Source organism: Podarcis muralis, chromosome 1, assembly GCF_964188315.1.
Source record: "Podarcis muralis chromosome 1, rPodMur119.hap1.1, whole genome shotgun sequence".
Lineage (NCBI taxonomy): Eukaryota > Metazoa > Chordata > Lepidosauria > Squamata > Lacertidae > Podarcis > Podarcis muralis.
The window spans coordinates 90,879,987-90,907,134 of NC_135655.1; the positions used below are offsets into that span (position 1 = coordinate 90,879,987).

Here is a 27,148-nt window from a genome sequence, read left to right on the forward strand (position 1 = left end):
GCCAATGTTCTTGAAGAGAGGCGTGGATACTGTTTCTGGTTGTATGTACAAAAGATTATTTTAATGTTATACTATACCAGGCTTCCTCAACCTCGGCCCTCCAGATGTTTTTGGCCTACAACTCCCATGATCCCTAACTAGCAGGACCAGTGGTCAGGGGTGATGGGAATTGTAGTCTCAAAACATCTGGAGGGCCGAGTTTGAGGAAGCCTGTACTATCCTATCCTATCCTATCCTACACTGAAATGCTTAAATGTTTCTTTGTTTCTTCCCACCACACTTACCATCCTCTGCTGCCACGCCAGTGTGGCATGGCACATATTTTGAGAACCCTGCTTTATATTACCCCTAAGTGAAAATTGTCACTTTTACTCCAAAAGGGTAGGAAAGGGGTCTCCCCTCCCCTCTAACCTTTTGCCAGACCTCACAGGAAAAATTAGCAGACAGTGGCTGCAGCCCAAACACCACTTCCCTGATAGTAAGCCCCAATGTGGCCTTCTTCTGAGTAGACATGGTTAGGACTGTACTATAAACTGATGATTTTAAAGATTGCTTTCTAAAGGGGCTGCATGCTATTAATTCTGGTTTATTAAGCCAGGATTTTAACATCTGGATGCACCCAGCTTCACCAAATCACTTCCAATATATCAGCACATGGAGATCTACCAATATGTTCATTAGAAGGCATTAGAGGTCTAAAATTACAGCCACATCAGCTTGCTTCCTCCTAAGTAAAGGACTCAAAAATCCAAAATATCAGTGAAGGCCAAGCCCATGATAGCACTCTGGTCAGAACCTGTCATTTTAGAGTTTTAGAAGTGTCACATTCCACTGGAATATTTCTTTCATAGTGGATAAAACACCACCATAAATAATGAAAAGCCTTATCAATAAATTGACCTATCAAAATAATTGCCTGCCATGATTAGTAGATGAAAAATAAGATTTTTTTCCCTATTAAATCTAACACAGAGACAGTGTAAAGCCAGTAATCTATTTATGTGCTCTGGAGATGCAACACCATGAATTCTTGGTCAGATTAAAATACGGCTAAAATGCCACTAATGGCTTACTCAGCAACACACCCAATCAAACACTTGTGCATTGGCTCTAGCCAAGTATGAAACGGCCCTGGACAACAACGATTCATGAGGACAAGTAAAGCCAATATCACCAAATCACTCTACTGCCTTACACATCAGACCATGGCCCTCAAGTTCCCATTATTAGTGATCTTCCAATAATGCTGACTGCCCTGTCCGGCTTAACATGACACAACCCATACAAAATACCATCTGAAACCAGCTCACCTTCCACAATATGAATCGTGTGTGGTGGCTGGGGTTGTAGAGCATTCTTGATTACAGCAAGGTCAACGTAGAATAACTCTAAGTCAAATTTATAAGATCATTTAAAAACCTCACAACGTCAGACTACTATAGAGATGGATGATGTTATGTAATTGCGGTACAATAGATAACAGCAGTAACCGATAAGCAAGGAGAGAATTGGGGGGTGGGTGGGGGGAGAAGCAAATGTGCCCTATATTGGAACTTACTGATTAAAGTGCCTGTATAGCCAAGAGTCAGAGAAGGTGTGTGTTCATAAAGCCAAGACTTTCTCTGCTATTAATGGATCTGCTATTGTCACCAGGTGCAATGTTTTTGTTGATGCATGATTAATGGAAAGTCATACACAATGACATATTACTGGCAGGATAAAGCTGTCACAGGAAAGTCATTATTCACAGCAATTCCTGCCAGTCTGTAGTATCTGAAATGGTGTAAGCGCTGTTACAGACAAGCTCCCAAGTACAAAATACATTACCCATCTTTATATAAATAACGGTGAGTAGCAGCAGCTGTCTAGGGTAATCTCTGTGGGACAGAGAAGGAGACTGCAGAGAAACTGTCTTCAAAAATTAGTAAATTGGTATATGTTAATTTCAAACAAACTAGCCATTTTTCTTTCTTGCATTTTGCCCAAGACGCATATTATATAAATAACTAGACACAGGGGACAACAGAATACAAAAGACAGTTCTTAAAAGAGGCTTTTTTCTTAGTCATAAAACTGAATGCAGATCAATATTATTGCATGCCATCCCAATCTCTGAGCAGTGCAAGATTCCAGGGGTCCCAGGCACTTAAATACAGCAGAGACTGTGGTGTCTTTATGATACATGGTTTCTTTACACATAAATACAACCTGAGCCTATGATGGAGGGGTTTGCAGTATTAACACCCCAAGAAGTCCCCATAATTTGGATTCAAACAGAAATCAAACATCTCTCTCTCTCTCTCTCTCTCTCTCTCTCTCTCTCTCTCTCTGTCTGGCTTCTGCTACTTTTTTCTAGTTTCTAGCTCACATCACCCAGCTCCCTCAACTCTTGCATTTTTCTTTCTGACTACCAGTCAGCTGAGGGAGGGGGCCCACCCACTTGCTGTCTCGCACAGATCCACTTACTTTGTTCCCTTAATGGTCCATTACCTAGGCTATCACCTCACCAGGATTTTGAATCCTTGCTTATATTTTAACACTTGCTGGATCCAAGGATTAGAAGAGTCTTGGCATACAGTCTATTCACACCCACCCCAAAACAAACTCATAACAATATTAATTATGTTCCTACACAGCAAACTCATCAGCAACTGGTCAAGGTCACGTTCAAAAGAACCTCTGATCAAAAACCTTTGCATTTTGCTTTCACCAGCAGCCTTTAGAAGGTATCAAGTCACAAATTTCCCTCCCATCTAACTATTTCATTTCAAATCAGACAGCTCTATGACTTAGCCTCATTCTGACAATTTCTTAAAACAGGAAATATATTGTCCTAGGTGGTTGTAAACATAATGACACAAGGTCCCCAGGTGTCTCTGACCACCACCAATACACAGACATGAGTTCCAGTATCTTGGATACAGTAGCCTATCTTCCATTTGAAAGAAAGGTGAAACCATCTTGAGGGAAATGCCTATATGTTTAAGTACTCCTTGTTAATGTTCGTTTTTTCATCTCCTGCTAGTTTCGGGGGGGGGGGAGGAGAACATTTCAAATTGGGGTGCGGTAGAGCACTAAGGAATATTAAAGCTTATCTATCCCATATGTTCCTTTTCCAAAGGTTTGCCTGTTGCCTACTAGACGAGGTGAGCTGCCAAAACAAAACATTTTTGTTGAAAAAAGAGTTATTAATCCCCCCCCCCCACTCTGCATAATAGACAAGTTTGATCTGTTTCCCACAAAGCTTTGGTAATGTATGCTACTTTACACACAGAATTCAAGCGAGGTGCCCTGTTCTTGCACAAAGTGAAATACCTACACCCAAACTTTGTTCTCATGGAATTAATCCTCTCAGTATAAAACACACATGCATTTCCAATAAACTTTGAGAAGCGCCAGATTCTTGAAAAGATTCCCCTTTCAGAAGTGGTAAGGAGGTGAAGAGAGAGAGGAGGATTTTTACCTGGGTTGAAGATGGTCTCTGTGTGTCTCAGGCTCTTGTAAATCTGCCAGTAGCAGAAAGGAGTCAGCAAAGACAAAAGTATTATGGCTGGATGGTCCTATGGCCTACTGGCAAACAACCTCCGTCTTTACCTAATCCAACCAGAACCCTGGAAGTGAGAAAATCCGTGTCCACTGGCCCTTTTTAATAGTCACTTAATGACCGTTAACTTTTTTCAGCCAGCCATTGATTCTAATGGCATGTGCATTCACAGACAAATAATACCTCAGACGGCCTTCATTAATTTACCATGCATTATTTCTCTGAAAGCTTTCACCAACAGAATGCTCCCCCCTCCCTGCTCAAACTGACTCACTAACTGGTGAAGATAAAGCACTTTCTGTGTGAGACTATTTATGTAGATGGAAGGGCTTTTCCCTTAAAGTAAGTTAAAAAGTGGCCATTGTCCAGAGCCTGCCACGTCCACAGAAACAGCAAAAGCTACAAAGCTTCAAAGTTTCCAAACTGCTGCCAGAATATCCGGTGATACAATGAATATATAACATAGCTTCCCATGGAGATGCGAAGCAGCAGAACTTTTAAAAATAAAAAATAATAAAGCCAACCAATATGAAAAGAGTGTTTTGTTTGCATTGTTTTCGCTCTGAGGTTCCTGAAGCGCTCTACAATTTTTAAATAATAGAAATCCTAAAAGTGGAAGCCCCCCCCCCCACATTTTCCCCCATTTAAGCAGAAAAGGGTGGAATCAGCCAGGAAGGAGTAAGTAACTTCTTTCTTAGAAGAACCATCTAGTTTATAACTTGCAATAATAAAACAGTACCATGGCACATGAAAATTGCAATACCCTGCATATTAACTTAAGAGTAAGTCACACTAAAATCAACATAGAGTTGCTCTGATAAATAGGATGACGCGCTGTGTGTGTGTGTGTGTGTGTGTGTGTGTGTGTGTGTGTGTAAAAATTCTGGTTTATGCAACTCTTGATTTATTTATTTTCCATTTGGGAAAATTCCAGTTTAAAGACTTGTTCTTCCATAGCACAGCCACATGGACTTATAAACCATGGTTTCTGTGATTCTGGTTTTTCTGTTGCTTTTGCTGACAGCAGTCCAAACCACGTGATGAACTGATTCACACAAATCTGTCCAAAAAAATGTTTCTGCGTTACATGTGGGGGTTGCTTGGGATCCACAAGGAGGCTGTGCTTAATTACCCGAGGTCATTATTGGTTACAAAATACAGAAAAGCATTTCTGTTAATTCACTTTTCCCCCTCAGCTACTTTGGAAGGAAGATTTAATGACATTCCGTATGTGAATTGCATATACATTTGTGGTAGTGAAGTTATAAATTGAGCTACAATTTACTATAGTGTGGTTTTAATTGAAACTGGAGAAGTAGGTGCATTTCTTCTTTGCTTGCTCCCTTTCCAGAAAGGTCTTTGGAGCAGTATTGAGTTTTTCTAGTCAGTGACATGTAATCTCATGTGACTGAACCAGGAGCAAAGTTTGCATTTCAAACTATTAAGATTGGTAAACAAATTTTACAGAATTGTGGTTGTTGTTTTTTCATCCTGTTTATTATTATTATTTAAATGGAAAATATAATTATGTTTTAGATTTTTCTGCATCTTTCTGATGCTCTGCTCTGTTCTCTGCTCCATCCTACCCTGACACCTCAACTTAATGGAAAGTTTAAAAATTGAAGCTCTGTGGACTATTATTAATCAACTTGAACTAAACAAATGACTTCCCTCGCACATGACTAGGAGCTCACTCTGTCTGCATTCCTGGCAGCAGCTACAGGCCCTGTGATAGGCTAGTTTTCTACATGCACATGACTTATTCTAACAAATTCAAACATGTAATCGTCCAACCTGAGTTTGAAATGGGACAGTCCAGCAAGAGTTCAATCGTGACAATATAACCTAAGCCAGTGTTTCCCAACCTTGGGCCTCCAGCTGTTTTTGAACTACAATTCCCATCATCCCTGACCACTGGTCTTGCTAGCTAGGGATGATGGGAGTTGTAGTCCAAAAACAGCTGGAGGCCCAAGGTTGGGAAACACTGACCTAAGCTACGCCCCTCCCCCTCCAAAAGGCATGTTCAGGGCATCAACCTGTTGTGAACTGCCCTGGGGTCTTCAGATAAAGGGCAGTATAGAAATGTAATGGTGCTGGAGGAGACTCTTGAGAGTCCCATGGACTGCAAGAAGATCAAACCTATCCATTCTTAAGGAAATCAGCCCTGAGTGCTTACTGGAAGGACAGATCCTGAAGCTGAGACTCCAATACTCTGGCCACCTCATGAGAAGAGAAGACTCCCTGGAAAGGACCCTGATGTTGGGAAAGATGGAGGGCACAAGGAGAAGGAGACGACAGAGGACGAGATGGTTGGACAGTGTTCTTGAAGCTACCAGCATGAGTTTGACCAAACTGCGGGAGGCAGTGGAAGACAGAAGTGCCTGGCGTGCTCTGGTCCATGGGGTCATGAAGAGTCGGACACGACTAAACGACTAAACAACAACAACAACAACAAATGTAATAAATAAAATACAACATAAAATAAACCCCAAAAGTATGCTCAATAGTCACTACCACAGATATGTGTTACTTCCTTTCCCATTTACATTTTCCCTTCACATGTTTTAGACAGGACAGGACTATAAATGTATGCATATTTCTTCTAAAATCAATGACAGGAGTGTCTCAGAAACTGCACACATAGTGAGGAAAGTTTGCAGGGCTTTTAGCAAAACAGCCAGTTTCACCATGCATGGACATTTGATCCACTTGCACAAAATATTATGCACGTTCAGCAGATACAGATACAGAGGGGAAATCTCAGCCACAGTCCTCTCATGCTCACATCTCCTTGATTCACACTCACCTATGCAGTATACTGTGTAGGTTGTTCTCATTCATGTTTGCCCCCTCCCCAATCTTCTCAACCCTCTTCACAAAATTCCATGCTGTTTCACTCTTAAAGGCAAATAAAAAATAGGAAGATCGCACACACGTGTATCCATCAGACTGGCCCAAAGTCACACTGGAGTATATGTGTTTTTAAGGCATGCCTTCCACCTTCTGAACTGACTGGGCCAAATATAGGTGGCAAATTGGCCGTCTTCATTGGGAAGCTCACAGAATGTCAGAGATGAGCTGGCAACTACTCCTGCATGCCTTGGAAACGAAACCCTTGCCTCACTGGGTTTAAAGGGCAAAAAGAGGCTGGTTTATCCACTAATTGGCCATTACCTGAATAAAAATGTCATTCCAAATGGAATAATAACAGAAAGAAAGAAAGAAAAAATCCCCAGGCTCCACTTTTAACAGCAGCTTCAAAGAATAAAGTCCTATCAGCATTTCCGAAACTTAAGCAATTCCCAATCAGACACGGCAAAGGGTGTGATTAATGCTGACTGCATTTCAGCTAAGACAAAACTCCAAATAATAAACTGTAGTTCTCTCCATAACTAACCACTTGGGGAAACTTCTTCGCAGCCTTTTACAGAACGAAAACCAATTTGGAGGAATGGTTTAAAGTAAATCAAGTTTGGGACGGCACTGACTGATTAAATGTCAAGCATCATCTGTTTATTCTTCAGTGTCCCCTTCCTAATGGCAACTTAACCAAGGGTGGTACAGAGTTCACAGGACAAACTGTTGTCAGATTATTTCCACCAATTTCTACTTGGGCTTTTATTGCTGTTGCAGTTAATTCATGGTTGAATAGCTTCCTCCACTTGTTTAGGACTTCACCTTCTGCCTAATTTAACATAATTATTCCTGATGTATGAAATTGTGAAATAATAATTTTCCCGTAAGTCTCCAGAGAAGCATCTTCATGTGAATTAGCATGACAAGACATAATACAAGATTTCAAGAGTAGTTTATGAACGTTGCAAAAAAGAAATGCTTATATACTCAAATCATACGCAGAATACGTGGGCCACGTTTTGAATCATGCTGGAATTGTTTTGTGCTACCTATTTGTGTCAGAGAAGAAAACCACAATAAAATCTCAAAAATCAATTTCTTTAAACCTCTGAAAGACATGGACAAACATATTTTTCTCCCCTTTCCCACACGCCATCTGCCCCTTATTTGGGACCCAATGTCACCTGTTGCTGACCTTGCCTGACCTGTTCATTATTTCTTTCAGCTGTTAATTACCCATCCCAGACTGTCTGCTCTTAAACCATTAATCCTGACCTGGCCCCTCTAAGTTAATATGTGTGGCTCTGTGGGCATTCTCAAAAGGGCAGCAAAAAGGTACGCCATCTGCCTTCTCCTTCTTAATTTAGACTGTTAAATAAAAATACACAACATCATCTACTGACAGGGGGTGGGGAGGAGAAGGAAAAGAAACACCTTTGTTCGGGCCCTGCAAATGAGTTCAGTATTATTTCTAATTAACTGCAGACCTGCTTGTTGGTTTCCAATAAGGTCACTCCTACACTAATCAGAAGTGTTCCCAAGAGACGGTACATAAATATCCTGTGCCGGAGCCTAAATTACACCAACGTAGAACTTCCTACATCCCTACAGAGAGCAGAGAAAATATTTAGAGACACATTCAATCTCATAGGTTCTTTTTTCTGAAATCAAAACCACAAAATATCATTTTGGCAGATGTCTGTGGGCGTGTGTAACCCTTGGTTGTGTATTTTTGGTCTAGATACAGTGCAGACAAGTGACTGAACTTTAAGACAGATCTCCCAATGCCAGCACAACAATTGAACGGTAAACTGGAAGAAATAATTCCCCTCCTCTGGACTTCCAAAAACAAGGACAATGTCATTATGCAGGGCAACCCAACTGAGAGAGAGGTCAGAGGTTAGATTCACTCCATCTTTGTTATCTTTCCGCTGGCAGGCTAGGGCCTTCCTGTTCAGACAGGACTTTGCAGACTAGGGAGTGAAGGTCTGTCTGTTCATGCCAAGGAGAAAAGTGTTGACTTTATCTGGCATGTCCATGGATATCATCAAATTACACAAATTTGGCAAAGTGATTCCCACTTTACACTATGAAGAAGAAATAGCCACAATGAACAGACTAGAATAGACTAGAATAGACTAGAATGAACAGACTATAACAGACGAGAATAAGTAGTCACTGGACTTTACTTGCACAAGTTTTCTTAAAATGTAACAATAGCACCTAATATTGTTTTGTGAATATTCAAAGCATATTATGTTATCTTTGTAAGTTTATGGCTGAGATGACATTTGAACTAAGGATTTTCGAACTAATTCGCTTTGACACTATGGTAGCAACTTTCACCATGAGGTCTAGCAATATAGATAGATAGATGATAGATAGATAGATAGATAGATAGATAGATAGATAGATAGATAGATGATAGATAGATAGATATAGATAGATGATAGATAGATAGATAGATAGATAGATAGATAGATAGATAGATAGATAGATAGATAGATATGTATAGTTTTTTCTCAGAATGCCCCATTCTGTTGCTATCCATTTCTTTTGGTCCATAAGCATATCTTCAGCTCACGAATTTCCACTTCTTTTATTCTCTATCATAAAAGCTTTTACTAACTCATGCCACATGCTATGAAAACCCAAATATTGAAATCTAAATTGATTTTACAAACTTTATTCTGAATGTCAATTGTAGATTTATTAACAAACAAACTACATCTTAGCCTATAGCTATCTGCATGCCTTATCATGTATTGTTAATTTATATGAGGGCCAGTGTGGGGTAGTGGTTAGAAACGAGAAGATGGGAAGAGCACAGTTCAAATCCACATGCCACCACAAAGCTAACAGAATAACCTCAGGCTAGTCGCCACCTCTTAGCCTAGCCTACCTCGCAGGGTTGTTGTGGGAATAAAAAAGGCACCATGCATACTACCATGAAGCCCCTGGAGGAACAGCATAATATAAATGTGTTGATTAATTAAATAAAGAAAGCACTGCCTGGTGCTCCATATAAAAGTAAAGACTGAAACCCAGCAAAACGTAACAACATTTTTAAAAAAAGCATTTGCTTGCTCCAATTGGTCTCGAGTTTCTCACTTGGCTGTAAGCATGAAACCAGAGAACATCTCAGTTTTACTTCATTTTTAATTCATCTTACTTAAATTAATATTGGAAAATGAAAATTTTAAAGGAAATCAAAGGTTCATTAGTTTATCACCGCCTGGAGAAATCTACCTTACATAGGCCCAGGGATATTTCCCCAGAAAAATAGGTGCCGAAACTCACCATGAACACCTCCCTTGTTCTCTTAGAACGGCAACGGCACCCACCCGAGAGGTGCCAGAACTGTGTTCCGGTGATTTCTGGCTGGGGAAAAAAGCCCTGCATAGGTTTTTGCAAGATACATATGAAGTGAAGGGAAGAGATGGTGAGAGTAGCCTGGAAGACCTGTCCACCAAAACACCTCTGTGTCCTCCACAGCTCAGTCCCTGCTGAACATGTTACACAGTCCAATTTCCCAAGCCACCCGCAAATCCTGGCACAATCATCATTTTGCTGTTGAGATGACCAAAATGAGAAAGGAGGTTGGTGTGGAAAGGGTAGAGGGAGCCAGTGAAGCGACTGTTTATATCGATCTCCTCCTCAACCTGGAACCATTGCACTGAAATAAGTGGAAGAATTCCCGATTTGCACAGATGAAATGAAGATAATAATCCATTTCATAGCCTGTATCTGAACAACTGCCAAGCGGCTAATGCTATTCTTTCATGTGTGTTAAGGACACCTCAAATATTAAGAAAGGAGAGGGCTGGGGGAGAAAATGAATTATCAACGTCATATATATATATATATATATATATATATATATATATATATATGAGAGAGAGAGAATATGAGAATGAAATTTTGGGTCACTCGTGTAAGACTCTAATTCTCTCTACCTCTGGTTGGCAGGCTGCCTGGGGGAACAGAAAAGAAAAAAGGAAATAAAGCAGCGTCAAAAATGAGAGGCTGCGTGTGACCAAAAATATATCATCTCCCGTTTTCCAGGCTAGTATCAAAGTAGGCAAGGAAGTCATGGGGGAATCTTTGGATTTGATACGCTTTCTCTCCCCGGTGAGTATTGTGTAGCTGTGTATACAGAGCAGAGCTAAACAGCACAGCTGTTTGTATTCTCTCTAGGCCCAGGGAGGCAATTCTAACCCCCCCCCCCCCCCCGCTTTCTCTCTTTCATGCATTATTCACAACTTGCTGCAGCCATTCCACAAAGTCGCTACCGCTCCTTTAAACACAAGGCTAAGATTGAGATACAGAGCTTTGTCCTTTTGTTTGGTTTGAGTTTTAAGCAAACTGGATATGGATTTTCCTTTCTTTCTATGTAAATTCCTTTTCACTTCCTGGCTTAGCAGTGGCTTCAAGCAGCCCAAAGCTGACAGGTAGCACATGCAAGGAGTTTATGATATGGGCCTGCCATGTCGCCCCCCCCCCCACCTTTTTATTCAAACCTACTGAGAGAACAAAAAAGCAACCTAGAGGTGGCATTCTCAGCAACAACTGTGGCCCTCCTGATGGTGGAATTGAACTCCTGTCCAGCATGGCCTAGAATCAGGGATTATGGAAGATGTTGAACATCTGGAAGGAGGGTGGGCTCCTCACCCTTGATCTAATGGAATAGCTGAATTCAGATGTCACACTAGCTGCTTCTACAAACCATGGTTTGGAAGACTGGGAATACCCTCTGAGCAGTGGCATAGTAGGTGGGTGACTGGAGACGAGTGTATTTAGCTCTGGTTTCACAAAATGACGGACAACATCATCTTTTAGGGTACCAAGGCAACTAATGGAGCCTCTATGATCCGGCAGGTGAATGAGGCTAAATTGAGACTTTCAAGTTTTATCATTGTTTCTGACGTACAAGCATGGAGTATAGGGATGAACCCATTACAGTCCAATCCATCCCAGTTCTACTTGATGAAGGAACTGAGTCCGTCCCATTTTCATGCAGATTTTAAAGGGAAAACCATTTCAAATCCATGCAGAAAAGCAAATGTACTTAAAAATAAATAAAATTAGAAATCAAAGTACTTACAAGTCAGTCTCAGGGCTACAGCATTTCCTCTGTCCATTTTGTTTAAAGAAGAATCCTTTTGCAAAGCTCAAAGCCTGGAGCAGCTAGTGCTTCTTGCCACTATATACTTTGAATAAAACAGAGCAAGTCTCCTAGGGACTGACTTGTTGGAAGTTCCATTACTCTCAAAAGGAATTTGTAACGAAAAGAAAAGGGTCCCTCTTGGCTGATTAATGCATTCCATGAGGGGATGACTAAGTGGATCCTTGCAAGAGGGAGTGGTCTCAGTCGTCTTGAAAGTTGATGTGAACCTGTCCCTGAGGTTGGCTTGGATGCTGCAGCTACTGCTAACTGCAGCAGCTCAGCTGCTCACTTGGGCAGACTATTGCCATTAAGTTATGCACTGGCTGCTGATTAGCTACCAGGTGTTGGTATGAGTGTACAAAGCCCCATACAGTTTGGGACAAAGGGAGCTTCCAGGGCACTGGGCAATGACAACAGCAAAAATAAAATAAAAGCCTAATCCATCATAGACCCATCATAAAACAACAACAAAAGCAACTGAGAAAATGGCAAACAAATGCAACCCCTTTAAAAGGCCTGATTCTTAACCTGGCATCAAACAGATTGCAGCAGTGCAGGGGGTATGGATTCCCTTGCAGCTTTTTTAATGACAAATAGCATGAATCAGAACAGCTTATCCTGAACGCAATACCTCCTTCTTGCCCACTCAAAAAATAAGAAGTCTGTTCTTGTCTTCCTCAGTAAAGATCAAATTTAGGGAATACATCTCATTTTAGCTTTGGGTGGAGGTGGAAATGACTGAATCCTGTGGATGTTACAATCACCTCACACAGAGCAGGAAGAAGACAAGGTGTTATGTACTAAGGCAGCAGTCTGATTGGTCCTAGAACAATAGGATCCAGAATGCAGCAGTCTGATTGGTCCACAGGAGCCACCCAATCCAGCTCCAGGTGGAAGTGAATCTGCAACCTGATTGGCCTACAGGAGAATCCCAGAATAGCCAATCACGTGGGGCCCATTGTGTAAATAATGCATATAAAGCAGACATTCTGGGGGAACTTCCATTCCTCCTCACCACTATGAGCTAAATAAAGAGCAGGAAATCCCCTCCCGACTTCGAGTATATTTCACAAACATTGTCATATCTGGAAGATCTGGTTAGGCACTGCAACCGCAGATTACTTTAAGCAACTCCTTCTGGCGGCTGACTTGCATTTTGACATCAGACAAAAGTAATGAATATGTTGGTTTTTCATGTTTAAAAGTTGTTCTCTTCACTAAATTCACGTTGGAAACTTAAGTGGGTGCCCAAATTCTTCTAGCTAACTCCTACGCACAGGTTTTCCACTGTCAGTTGCTACCTGCCTAAGACAGCAATCAAAAGCTACCCACACAATTCAGGACTTCAAGCTCAGATGCTCTTTCTTTGCAAACTCAAGATTAATCAAGGAGCACAAACCCTCCCTTTTACATCACTGTAACTCAATTGCTGTTCGATCCAGCATAGCCAATGGTTGGGGGGATGATGGAAACTGAAGTCCAACAACATATGGGGATACAAGGTAAATTACACTGGTAGCAAATGTGACCCCACATATTTAACTACTACCATAAAGTCAAATTCACATTATCATTGCTTGGGTCACTGATGTGGTCTGAATACATCTGAGTTGACCTGGGTAGAGATATACCCAACTCAGTCAATGCAATACTTAATGTCATGCATACCCTGCAGCACAATCCATACCTACTTTCCCATCACCTAAATCCCCGCTAACAAATAAGCAACAACTCCAGATTTGTTGAACTACAAAATGTTTGTCTAGCAAGGCCTTAAATTGCTCCCTATGGTGACAGCCAACACATGTCAAGCTGCTTGTGTTTATTGGCAGTACATATATTTGGAGCAATTTTGCAGGGGAAAGCCAAGGCCGGTACCTATTATTCACACATTCGAGTTAAAATTGGGTGCCATCCCTAAGCAAAACTTCAGTAAAGTCAGCTGCGAAAGGGCCTCTTGTCCTTCCTCTTTCATCTCCTCCTTGTGACACTCTGAACAAACTGTTAAGAGAGCAATCTTGCAGATCTCACAAGCTAAAGCACCGAACAGATGCTAGACACCTATGATCATCAAACTCCAACCCAAACAATCTGCTCTGCGCTTGTGTAGGAAAAACCAAAAACGGTAACACCAACAGTGAAGATCTGTCTATAAGCCTCTGGCAGCTAATTACCAAGGACTATTATAATTAGTAACAGTGGACGTGGCCAAGTCGCCTTGCAACTGTGCAGAATTTTCACCCTCAGCCCTATAAACCAAAAACCATCTGTCTAACTGGAGAGCAGAACTGAAACACCAACATGCCAAATACATCTATTAAGTGTGTTACTTGCCACCACCCAGCTGTCAAATGTGTCACACAGGTTTCAAATAGGATGTGTTATGATTTTTTAAAAAAAGGCAGGAAGGGTTCCTTTATCTCACTAATATAATGGGGAAATATTTGAAATCATGGGAAATGTTAGCGTTCTCGACTCTTCGCTTGTCACACAACTTTAAGATTAGTACTTTATACAGAACCAAAGAGAAGATCACTTAACAAACACTGTTGAACAAAAGATATAAATAGAGCTTGTTTCAAAAAGGACAGCCGCTGCCAAACTACTTGTTCACATCAAGCTTATACATTCCTAAGTAAAAAATGTTACATGATCTTATTATGTACATTGGGACAAACCACTCATTTAAACAGCAAACAAGACCAGGTCAAAATCCTGTCATCCACTCTAAAAAACCATTTGCCTCTATGCCGATACCTCTTTTGAAAATGGCTACCCATTGACTGTTCAGTACTGTAGCTCATTGGTAGCTTAGACTGAAGTTCAATCTCCAGGTATGGCTAGAAAGGACTCCTGTCTTGAAACTCTGATAGCCAGTGCAGCTGCTACTGAACTAGATGGGCCAGTGGTCAGAACAAAGGCTATGTTCCTGTGCTGGCGAAACCTGATGTTGAAAGGGAAAGAAAAATGAAATGCCTCTCGAAGAATAATTTAACAGCAGATGAAAGCCATCACTCTTACAAATTTCCTTAATTTAAGCATGCTGTCTTTTCACCACCCCACTTACAGTTCCTCCCAAGGGCTTTCTTGGCTCATACAGTAATCTCTCTTACTCCATTCTTTCAAGACAACCCCACTGAATTCCCTTGCCACTGGTTCAGACAACAGGACCCCGGGGGACAAATTTACAGATTAGCTAGAAACAGAGACCCAGACAACTAGACTAATGTTGATGGCACTGACATCTACCTGAGTTTCTCGTATGAAATATTAACTAATATCCTTCAAAAATTATTCCAAGATTACCTAAGAGGCTCCCCCTAGTCTCTCTCCCTCTCTGCATTTCCTATAATTTAATTAGTGGTACAGCAGAGTAGGTGCACAGCTCTGGGACCTAGTTTTCAGAGCCTAAGTGATGACATCATTTGCTGGAGCATCAGGGTAATTGATAGGCTTTCCTTGCTTGGACAACTGAATGAGGACTTTCAATTTTGTTTGTGACAGGCTGGCACAGAGAAGATCAGAGAATGAGGAAAATAACAAAGTACAAGCCAGACACTTCTTTTCTTTGATGAGGTTCCTATGTCATGTGAACAGCTTAATGGTAATTATTATTTATTTATTTTTGGAAGATGGTTTGAATATTAATGAAAGGGTAAATAGTGAATTTCAGATTGCTGAAGAACTAAATGTGTTTTTCAAGATAAACCTAGGGTACGGTTTCCCAAACTTGGGTCTCCACCTGTTTTTGGACTACAGCTCCCATCATCCCTAGCTAGCAGGACCAGTGATGGATGGTGGGAATTGTAGCCCAAAAACAGCTGGAGACCCAAATTTGGGAAACCTTGACCTAGAGAATCAGAAGTAAGCACCACTGACTTACTCCTAGGGAAGTCATAAGGCTGTAGCAATTGCTGATTCTAAAAAACTGGGTATTATACTATGTACTCTTAGGGAGTGTGCATAAGTGTATGCATAAAATGGATCAGCACACCTGTATTCAATTTTGGATTCTCCATAGGTGGGTGTATGATGCCTGTCATGTAGAGTTCTTGAACTTCAATATATACCACACCAAGGAATGGAAGACCCTTTAAAAATGGGGATAGGGGGACAGAATTTTTTTATGGCTTCTATAAAAGTAAATACAAGATGGTTGAACCATAAAGATGGTTTTAACTTTAGGATCATGCAGATGCCCTTAATGTTAGATACAATGCTTCCACACCCTCACAGTTACTTACTCCCCAAATCCCTGTTGTGATTCTGAAGCACCCTGGAACAACTGGTTCAGATGGCTAATTGGTGGAGGTACAAAGTTTCCAACCCAGATATCCATTATACACAGAGAGGAATAATCCCCAGTGTGTCCCACTTAAATACAGAAAACTCTAAAGGCAGTGCGAAAGTGACAATTTTCTGATGAAGCTGGAAAATTGAAACCTACAAGCATCCCCAGGCACCCATTTACTTTTCTCTCTCTACCATCTTAAATCATTCTTACGACCATTTGGAGAAAATAAGTTTTCACATGATGGCAAGCAACCAACCTCTAGAGTAAGGTGCTCCCTACCTTGAAGATTGCTAGAACAGCTTTGTTATTGTCAGTAATAGGTTTATTTCTAATGCAGATTGCTGGGAAAGCAGAAAGAAAGGGAGGGGGAACACACTGCCTGTTTGGAACAACAGCAATCTCTCTGTGATTATTTCAATGCGTTTGAAGGAGGACATACAAGAATGAAGCAGAGGGTGCTAAAAAACCTGTCATTTCCCTCCCCTCCCAAGAAAGCAAGCATGTCTTACACCAATTGTTATTAATCCCACCTTTCCTGTCAAAGAACCTAATTATGAATGCATCAGCACAATGTCACCGCTGTGTCCCTCTGGGATACATATGTAATTGAAACTTCAAAGTCATTTAAGAATGATTGTTTTACCCTGATAAAAAGGCACTAAGTTTAGATATTTAAAAATTGTTACAACAATGGCTGCGTTGCAGAATGCTATCCAATAGAATTATTAGGCAGAAGCTCAGAGAGTTTTATCTGGGGGAAAAGCAGGTTTCCAGCCCTTATGGCTTCCATGGAAAAATGAAAATACAGGTGCTATAAAGAAAAAAACTTTTTATCTATTAGCACAGCAGTTTTTTTAAAAAAACATAGAATATATTGGTCTCAGACCAATTCTAATTCTAAAACGAGCTTCTTAAAGGAAAACATCTTAGATGCTTATATTAAAGTAAGGGGTCAATTTTGGGTCCAATATTTCAGGTGTGACACACCTTAGCTCCATAATCTTATGAGTAAACCCCTTTGAACACAGAGTCACCTACTTGAGAGAAAACATGCAAAGGAACACACTATGAAGACATGATTTTTAATTAGTTAGAGACAGCTGCTTTTATTACTAATAATCTCAACACACTACCATTGTAATAATTCATCCTTCAGTTTTTTTCCAGGCGTATATGGTCATATGTCTAAAACAAGTTGAATGTTAAAGGACAAGTTATAGTAATCAGCTTTGGAGCTTTATAGAGTCTACAGGGTTCTGAAAACCTTGAGATACATCTACGTATCCTTACTTTGTTTGTTGATGGCTTAGTTTGACATAGCCACTCCCTGAAATCCTTTCCCCACACTTCAGTAACACAGACACACACCCATCTATTGTTGACAAAATAACCTTGAGGTGAATACTGCAGAAAAGGGAACAGTGAAGGATCCCTACCCTTGTTGAGAAAAGTTGCAAAAGAAATATTTCCCCCCTGCTATGAAGATTCTGTCGTCCACCAGAATTCCCTTCCATGCTAAATGCCGATAAATTTTCTACCTTCCTAAATTTTCCTGATTTAAGAGGGGAATTGCTTATCTCTTTCTTGAATGGGCAACAGTTATTTTAGGGTATGGCACATCCAGGCTCTTATTCTGACTAACAGCTATTGTCTACCATTGGACAGAAATAGCACTTATAGGGATGTGGATGGCGAAGTGTAAATTGGATCCATGCCCAAAATAGATGGTAAAAGCCAGCTGGAAACAAATTATAGGTGACTTCCTTGTGGTGGTAGCCAGGATCTCAGATAGTCTTAAATGAGTAGTCCACGGACTACTTTTTCTGAAAGCTAGAACACTGCCACTGGTTCACAGCCACATCTCCAAGCTTCTCTTTTAAGAAGGGAAAGTAGGCTCTCTTGGATCTGTGCCACTTTACACTTTTAGTTACAGCTGGGTACAATGCAGCCATGCCAGGACTTCCAGATCAAGCAGGATTTTTATGGATCTGATCTTAAATGGTCCTCAGTTTTGGTAGGGATGTTCCAAATATGTTCCATGTTCTGCAGTCATGGAGGTTGTGCTTATTCAGGAACCAAACTGCAAGTGAGCTGAATTAAAGGATTTTGGAAGTGCTATAGCTCAGTAGCACAGCACATAGTTTGAACAATCCCCAGCACATGAAACTTTACAAAGCACTTTGCATAGTCAATGAGGGAGGAAGTCCTACATGAGACCCTGGAGAGCTGCTAACAGTCAGAGCAGATAATACTGGAATAGAAGGACAAATCTTCTAACCTGATATAATGGCAACTTTATATATTGGAATGGAATACAATATATGCCAGGGTCTAGAATCTGTAACCATGGTTCATAATTAGAGTTACAAGTCTAATTTAACCTATAAAGAATGTGAAATTACCATTTTGGGGGGGGAGGGGGGTGTCCTGCATCCACTTATTTCTCCATAAATGCTCATACTCATATTTAACTCCTATACAGAAATATTAAAACTGGAGGGGGTAGGAACACAAGTAGAAGTGTACCAATTCAGCAAATCTATGCAAAATTCCTTGGTTTGAGTAAAGCATTCTAATTTCAGGTTTCTGGCTTTGGTCTCTTTCAACTTTAATCCTATTGAAAAAGCTCAATGATGAGGATTTTGCATCGCTTCCAGGTCTGCATATTGACTCTGCTTGGCTAGCTGACAAGGGTCAAGAGAGATGCTGCATCTTCAGTTAGAAAACAGTAAGATGATCAGCAAAGTGTTTTTAGCAGCTGGTGCCTAACCACTTTCTGGCTTCACTTTTTATTTTATCCTGAACTACTGTGGTTTGGGGTTTTGTCCCTCATCCACTTTTAATGCTTTACCTTCTCCTCATTACTTCCCTCTAGTCAAGTAAGAAGGTTGAAAACAATTATGGCCTATAAATTGCAAAGGGAAGAAGCATTCAGCAGTAACATTAACAATCTGGAAGGAACAGCAAACAGAAAGATGCTAAAGGCCCAGCCCCAGAGTTAGCCTGAAAAGGGACAATTTGCATTTCATTTTCCATCTCTTTCTTTTTCTTTCCTCCTTAGAACTGACAAGAAGTATTCCTCTTTTTCTATATATTTAGACAGGATCCTTACTAAATCTCCCTGGGAATGGTTCAGTAATATCATCCATTTTTTTGTGTGGCAGCTGTTCAGATGTTCCATTAATCTGGTAGAGAATGGTATAGCAGCAGGTTCCCAACCAATAATTTCACCTATACGTGAAACATTGCTTCCTGACATCACAGAATGAATTTTAGACACCTACTAAGATCATAGTCAAACACCACCACATTCATCAGCTCCACAATTCATTGAATAACCATGACAAAGAAGAATGCTACCTAGTAGTCATCATGGTATAAAGAGTAATGTTGTGAATAATCACAAACTTTGCAGAACGTTAAGGGCCAAACTAGCCACAGCATTAATTACACAAATGCAATTAATGTGCATATTTTTTGTTTCAGAAATAGCAACCCTGGGGAAGCCAGAACAGTCTAGTGACCATGGGGGGCAGGAAGAGGGAGTTTAATATTCTCTCTCTCTCTCTCTCTCTCTCTCTCTCTCTCTCTCTCTCTCACACACACACACACACACACACACACACACACACCCAAGAAATTGCCTCTTGGAAGCTGCTATATCCATATCAAGGTGCATCCCTACTGGCACCAAAGGGAGCTTCTCTTCATACACAAATAGATCATTTGGCTGCCCAGAACATGTGCACAGGTGAACTGTGCAGGTACTTCTCACCCAAACATTGCCTAGAAACAATCACGTGAGAAGGAAAGACAAAACTGGCCCCACCTACATGGCTCGAGAGATACAAAGGTTTCCAAAGTAGAATAGGAAGAAACTATGAGGAAGTACTCCTTAGATGCTAACTGTAAGAAATGAAAGGACTTCTATATTATTCATCTCACAATGCAGTCCAAACCCCGGTCCAAGCACATGCACTATGATTCCTATTCGAGTACAGTGGTACCTCAGGTTGCATACACTTCAGGTTACATACGCTTCAGGTTACAGACTCCACTAACCCAGAAATAGTGCTTCAGGTTAAGACCTTTGCTTCAGGATGAGAACAGAAATCGTGCTCTGGCGGCGTGGCGGCAGCAGGAGGCCACATTAGCTAAAGTGGTGCTTCAGGTTAAGAACAGTTTCAGGTTAAGTACGGACCTCCGGAACAAATTAAGTACTTAACCCGAGGTACCACTGTACTGCAATCTACTTCAATAGCTAAAATTTGCTGTTCTTATATATTATACTGTCCAAACAGGATATTTTACAACAGTCTGGACATTCCACATATTTTAAATACTCTAGTTCAGCCACTAATGTTTGGGCATTTAAAAAAAAATAGCAAAATTGATGGGAAACAATGTTTATGAAGAAAGCAGATAATCAGGATTATCTTTTAAAATTCACTTCTGATCAAGAGTTGGCAGAATGGGGAAGATAGATGTTTTACACTTTTATAAAGTTCAATCAAGTCCCTTCCAAACAACCAGTTCTGGAAGTATAACACACACAAACCTCTAGGAACTGTTCTACACAAAGTGAGAGTTCTATATTATGATCCAGTTCAGACAGAACAATCTAGGACTCAGCCAAATATACCCATGAGATTTCTCCATTCATGCGTCCAACTTCAGTGAACCATATGACATTCAAACCAGAAAACTGTGGTTTAAGGGCTGCCAACAAGCCATGGTGTGATAACAGCTTCAGATCCTAGTTTCATAAGCTGATTTTTAGAAAGTCCTTAAACCACAGCTTCCGAGTTTAAATATTGTGGGTAACTGTGGTTTAAGGAACCAATATATATTTGCCAAAGCAATGCATGTAAGGAGAGAAGGAAAGGAGGGAATATGTGATTTCATGCTTTGTCCCTGGTCCAATAAACCTTGATTAATCAGATTGTAGTTGCTAATATCTGAACTAGGCCTGAATCTTCACCACCACCCCATACTTATTTATCAAAATAGCCACCCTGTGAGAAACTCAAATGTATTATCATCTGAAGTGTTGTCCACACTTCATATTATTACACTGCACTTCTATTTAAAGCTTAAGTTAACTACAAGGTGAGAGACAGTCAGCAGAACCTCAGAGTTCTAGAGTACACTCAAAACTCGGAAAGAACTAAACACTTTCATCTGGCCATTCACCTGGCATTTCATCTGGCCTTATTGAAGCTCCTCAATCTGCAGCCAAAACACTCTCCAAAAGTCTTGCCTACCATATTTTGCCATTTCCAAGCTGCCATTGTACTTTGCCTTGTTGTCAGTGGCGTAGCGTGGACGGGGTGCCAGGGGGGCCGGCCGCACCGGGCGCAACATGGGCGGGGGGCGCGCTCGCACTAGCAGCTCTCTGCCCCTACTAAAATCCACGGGTTAGGGAGCCCGCGCTCGCTTGGCTTGGCGAGGAGGTCGCGGAAGGGGGAGAGCGAAGCCTTCTGCTGCGGGCAAAAAAAGGAGAGGAAGCCGGGCGGGCGGGCGGACTGGCTGGCTGGCGGGGGTCTGGCTGCGCCTGCTGCTGCCGTTGCCGCTGCTGCCGGGCTTTGACAGCTTGGCGAAGTGGAGGGAGAGGAGCTTTTGGTAATTGCGGCTCTCTCTCCACTGGCCGCCTGGGTAGTGAGCCGAGCCGAGCAGGGAGTCTGGCGAGGGGGCGGGAAGAGACTTTCCCCCCTTTTTTCCACCTCGCCTGGTCAAAAAGGAGAGCGGAGTCTCCTCAGGGCGCCCTCAGGCAGGGCAGGGCAAGGCAAGCAGAGCGAGGAGGAGAGAGAGGGGAAGGGGGGGGGGAAGCAGCCAGGAAACGCCGCGGTGTGGAGGAGGAATCAGTTAAGGAGAGAAAGCGAAAAGCCTTGGAGAAAGGGAAAAAAGGAAAGAAAAGAGGCAGCTCCAGGAGAGCGCGGGGGAAAGAGAAGCCTCGCTGCTGCTGCTGCTGCTTGGGAGAGTAAATTACTGTACTTGCCTTGCCCCGGGTTAGGGGGCGCAAATTACTTGCCTTGCCCCGGGTTAGGGGGCGCAAATTACTTGCCTTGCCCCGGGTGCTGATAACCCACGCTACGCCGCTGCTTGTTGTCTATAGTCTTACCTTACAAAGGTCCAGATGGACTGGCCATAGAATATCCTTTGCTAGGATTGACTCAGCCATAACTGCTTTCATATACAGTATTAAGTCCACTGATAAGAGACAAGGTGACATATAATAAACATATCACACACTAACCACAACTGAATGGTCACTTTGTTATCTTCAAGGAAAACAACGGATCAGGCTTTATTATGACGACTTGACATACGAAGTTTACCAATGAGATGTGAAGAAATATAACTATCACAACTCTTGTATTCTGGGTGTTTAAGAAATATGACCTTAATCTGGAAGGAACAGACTTGATTGGACATTTTAGTGAAATATTACTTGCTAGCCAAGCCTGAATTCTCCAAGGGTTCTATTGAAACAACTTGCTGAACCCACAGGACCTATAAACCAAAACTTAATATATAGCACAGAGTGGTAAAATGACACGAATAAAAAGAACTATATTAGCTATACATTGCTTAGCAGAATGAAGTAGAACACCCACCCAGTCCAAGGAAGATATTGTGTTGGAGACCCAAGGCAACTGAATAATTGACAGATTTCTTGATAGGATATTTGCCTTGTACTTTAACTGGTTGGTCAGAATACCAGATATTTTTATTTGTTTTGGCCAGTTTCAAATCATGAATTTTCTAAGTGAATGGAAAAAGGGGGAGAACCTCAATGCTCTAAATGGAAGGCAGATATAATATATATATTTGCACACATAGATAATGGCTTATAATTAATGCACCAATCTGGACTGCTTTAACTGCATGAGATAATTCCTAGCTTTATGTTATGTACAAACCACATACGTAGCCAAGGTTTGTTCTTGGTTTGTTGTTATGGTTTGTCTGAGCAAAACAAACCATGATAGCTGGTTCAAACATACAGTGGTACCTCGAGTTACAGACGCTTCAGGTTACAGACTCTGCTAACCCAGAAATATTACCTCGGGTTAAGAACTTTGCTTCAGGATGAGAACAGAAATCGCGCGGCGGCACGGCAGCAGCGAGAGGCCCCGTTAGCTAAAGTGGTATCTCAGGTTAAGAACAGTTTCAGGCTAAGAACGGACCTCCAGAACGAATTAAGTTCTTAACGCAAGGTATCACTGTAATGCTAAATTAGGAATCATGGTTTGTTGCTACCATACAGTAGTATAGGGAGCAAAACAGCATAAATCAGTTTATTCACAGTAAACTATTAGCTTCTGGACATGGGCCGACTCAACAATATTATGAAGACAAAATCCCTCCTGTCATTGAAATCCCTTCTGTCAGGATTCCTTGTACCTTTCTGTGAAGCATGTGGTCCTGAAAAATAACAAAGCCACAAAGAACCATAGTAATATCGATGTGTATTTCCAAGATCACACTTCTTTTCTAAACATTTTTATTTATTTATTTTTGAAAGAAAAAGCATCACACACACTTTCCTTTTACTTGTTTCATGCAACGTAATAAAAGTCCATGGAAACGGCAGTGTTCTCAACAATCCTTTTATTATTTGCCAGTTGTAAGCTTTTACCCTTAGAACGTAAAGCCTTTCATAAGAAGCTACAGATTATGATATTGAAAGCAATAACTCACTTGTTATGATTGTCCAGACTTCAAGTACCAAGGAAGTTGCAAGTACTGTAAAATAATTACAGAAGACTAAGTCTGCCAGTCTCCAAGCTGAAATGGTTGGTTATTGCATTTAGATCCCTAAACAAGCTGGGATCAGGATACTTATTGGACCATAGACTTCAGGACCTCAAATATAATCGTGCCAATCCACTTGGGTCAATTAGAGAAGTCTTTTGTACATTCATTCCTATAGGAGATTTGGTTTGATGGGAGCACATGAAAGCAATGTTGCAGCAATCAGTCAGAGACAGTCTCCACCCCAGAAGTCTCCAGCTGAAAACTTGGAGTTTGGGCAGGCATTTGACTTCACCAAAATTTGCATTTAACTTTGCCTGACCTCCAGCACTATTGATGATTATACTTCCCAATCTCTTGCATTAATTTGAATTGTTGTAGTTTTCAAATTTTGTCATTGTTACATGCCTTGGGCATTTCAGAAGCATTAGAAAGGTGAGATTGTGAAGGGAACGATTAGAAGTGGAAACGATGAAAGATGTACTTCTGTCACATTCTTTCCAACCCAAATCATATGTGCGCTTACTAACACATTTTTAGTGTTGATGCGTTGTCAAGCTAATGTAACTCTGACGGAACAGATTGTGTTCGATTGAGAATTACACCCAACCAATTACAAGGAGAATTGCCAGCTCATTTTTTGCTTCTAGAATCTTTGGATGGACCAGGTGGAGTCTGGCTGCCAGGCAGGAAAAGACTGAGGAAGAAGATAAATCTCTGTTGAAAATTAATACAGTGGTACCTCAGGTTAGGAAGGGACGCGGGTGGCGCTGTGGGTAAAAGCCTCAGCGCCTAGGGCTTGCCGATCGAAAGGTCGGCGGTTCGAATCCCCGCGGCGGGGTGCGCTCCCGTTGTTCGGTCCCAGCGCCTGCCAACCTAGCAGTTCGAAAGTACTCCCGGGTGCAAGTAGATAAATAGGGACCGCTTACTAGCGGGAAGGTAAACGGCGTTTCCGTGTGCGGCTCTGGCTCGCCAGAGCAGCGATGTCACGCTGGCCACGTGACCCGGAAGTGTCTCCGGACAGCGCTGGCCCCCAGCCTCTTGAGTGAGATGGGCACACAACCCTAGAGTCTGTCAAGACTGGCCCGTACGGGCAGGGGTACCTTTACCTTTTTACCTCAGGTTAAGTACTTAATTCGTTCCAGAGGTCCGTACTTAACCTGAAACTGTTCTTAACCTGAAGCACCACTTTAGCTAATGGGGCCTCCTGCTGCTGCCGCACCGCCAGAGCACAATTTCTGTTCTCATCCTGAAGCAAAGTTCTTAACCTGAAGTACTATTTCTGGGTTAGCAGAGTCTGTAACCTGAAGTGTATGTAACCTGAAGCGTATGTAACCGGAGGTACCACTGTATGGCATTGATGATATACGTTTTGATGTATACAGAAATGCAGAAGAAAGTGTATTTGGGGGGTGGCGTCAATGCATTCACCTAGACTGCACTATTATGATTATTACAGCCCAAACAGATTGTTGGAAGTTAACACTGCTCCAGAATGGAGAGAGAAAAACTTGTGGCACCTTAAAGTTTTTAAAATATGTAAAATTCAAAGAAATTAGAAGCAAGTATGAAAGGGAAAGAACCTCCAGAAGTTGGAGATCAAAACAAAAGAAATGGCGACTCTTGACATTCTCTCTTACTGCTAGCTTTGAGAGCTTAAATTCCATCATGTCAAGTACGCAACAACCTACAGTTAGTGAAACTGCAGTCACTGCACACAGAGCAGGCAGAAGTCATTTGGAAGAGGCAATATGTGAAGAGCAACCTGTTAAATGAAAAACCAAAACATCAAACAAACAGGCAAGTGCTGGGATCTTAAAAATCATTCTGCCACTTTATTGGAAATCAATTTGTCTCCCCTAGGACAGAAATAGTATAATGGAAAAAGCTTACATCCAGTAAGGGGGCCAAGCTGTTGATTTCAGTACAACGGGCAAATATTAAAGGGCAGCAGCTGCTGGAAAATACATAAAATGAAAAGTCTAAAGAAAACCCCAAACCCCTGAACAGCCTAAACTGAATTGCTGAAATATGCTTTGAAAAAAAATCTTTTGGAGGTGCCAGTCTTCAGCATATAACTACTTCTGTTACAGGCAAAACTGCCAAGGGCAGTTATACAGAATCTATAAATATATAAACAGGTTCAGGGCGGCAATTTCTTCCACACTGCAATCCAACGCATGTTTACCCAAAAATGAGTCCCAATGTGCTCCCCAAACATGTCTGATGATACAGTCCTAATATTTCCAGTACCTGGACAATGTGATTGAAAACGAATGCCAGTGATGTAATGTAACAGATGGCAATATTGAAGCTGCAAGATATCTACCCAGACAGTGAAACAGTAAAGCAGGGATGGGAGACCTGTGGCTCACTAGCTGTTGCTGGAGTGCAGCTCCTATCATCCCTGACCACTAGCTGTGCTGCTTCAGGCTCATGGGAGTTGGAGTCCAACAACAACCCATTGAGGTCCAAAGGTTTCCCATCCCTGAAGTAAGCAAAGTTCTTAAGGATGCCACTGGCTACTCTCTCTCAAAGATTTTCAAAACTGAAAAAATAACAGAGATGGAGGAGTGAGCTTCAGGTGACAGGAATGCCCTTAATTCCAAGGGGGTTAGTGGCTGGAGAACCAAGCAAGGTTTAACTGGTTAATACTATCCTAGGTACAGCTTTGGAAGAAGCAAATATTCAGTTCAAGTCTTTAAAAAACCAACTAAACACATCTATGTCATTCTACTGTTTCTTATTAAGATCTACCAGCTTAGCCATATTTATTTTATTTATTAAATTTCTATACTGCCCTTCATCCAAGGATCACAGGGCAGTTTACAATATAAAAACACAAAAATACGTAACATAAAAACAAACTAAACAATAGCCCACAGTTTAAAATGCCATAGATTGGTTAATTAACCACAAAGGCCTGGGAGAAGAGGAATGTTTTTGCCTTGGGCCTAATTATTCGTAATGAAGGCGCCTGGCAAACCTTCCTAGGGAGAGCATTCCACAAGCAGGGAGCCACTGCAGAAAAGGCCTGTTCTTGTGCTGCTGCCCTTTGGGGACGCACCCCAGGCGGCAGTAGCATGCGCTTCCCTGCTGAATGGATCCTCTTCTTCCTCAAAAGAAATATCATCAGGGTCTGAACACTGACTAGTCCCGAAACACACACACATAAAAACACATAGGATGACCCTGTCTTCAATATATCATGCCTTAGACACGGCAATGTTGCTCCTCCGTCTGCCTTTGCCAGCAAAAGAAATCACCAAGCTAGTGAGAAAGATTTAATAAAACCCTTGTATCTGCAGGCAATTACCAACGGAGGAAGTTCTATGGGGAGTCCAGTGTCACATTACCAGATACAACAGGTCTTTCTCTTCCTTCCTTTCTTTTCATTTGCAACCTTCATGCCAATCCACCAAAGGAAGTTCATGGAGTCTCATTTGCAGAAGTACAATGCCACAATTGGATATCGCTCTATTATATAGCATATTAACTATCTGAATGCATTGCTACTCTTACTTTGTTG

The 27,148-nt window shown here is 41.4% G+C and overlaps 1 protein-coding gene across 11 annotated transcripts in view; it reads right to left on the bottom strand.

Annotated features, from left to right (window-relative positions):
- SEMA5B (semaphorin 5B) overlaps positions 1-27,148 on the bottom strand; it is a 358,315-nt gene that overhangs the window by 180,538 nt on the left and 150,629 nt on the right. The window contains exon 1 of one of the 11 annotated variants that reach the window (XM_077934906.1): positions 3,464-3,480. The exons of the other annotated variants lie outside the window; for them this stretch is intronic. The gene's annotated coding sequence lies outside the window, so the exon portion shown is untranslated. Of the gene's footprint in view, positions 1-3,463; positions 3,481-27,148 lie in introns of those variants that run through there. 11 annotated transcript variants of the gene reach the window in all.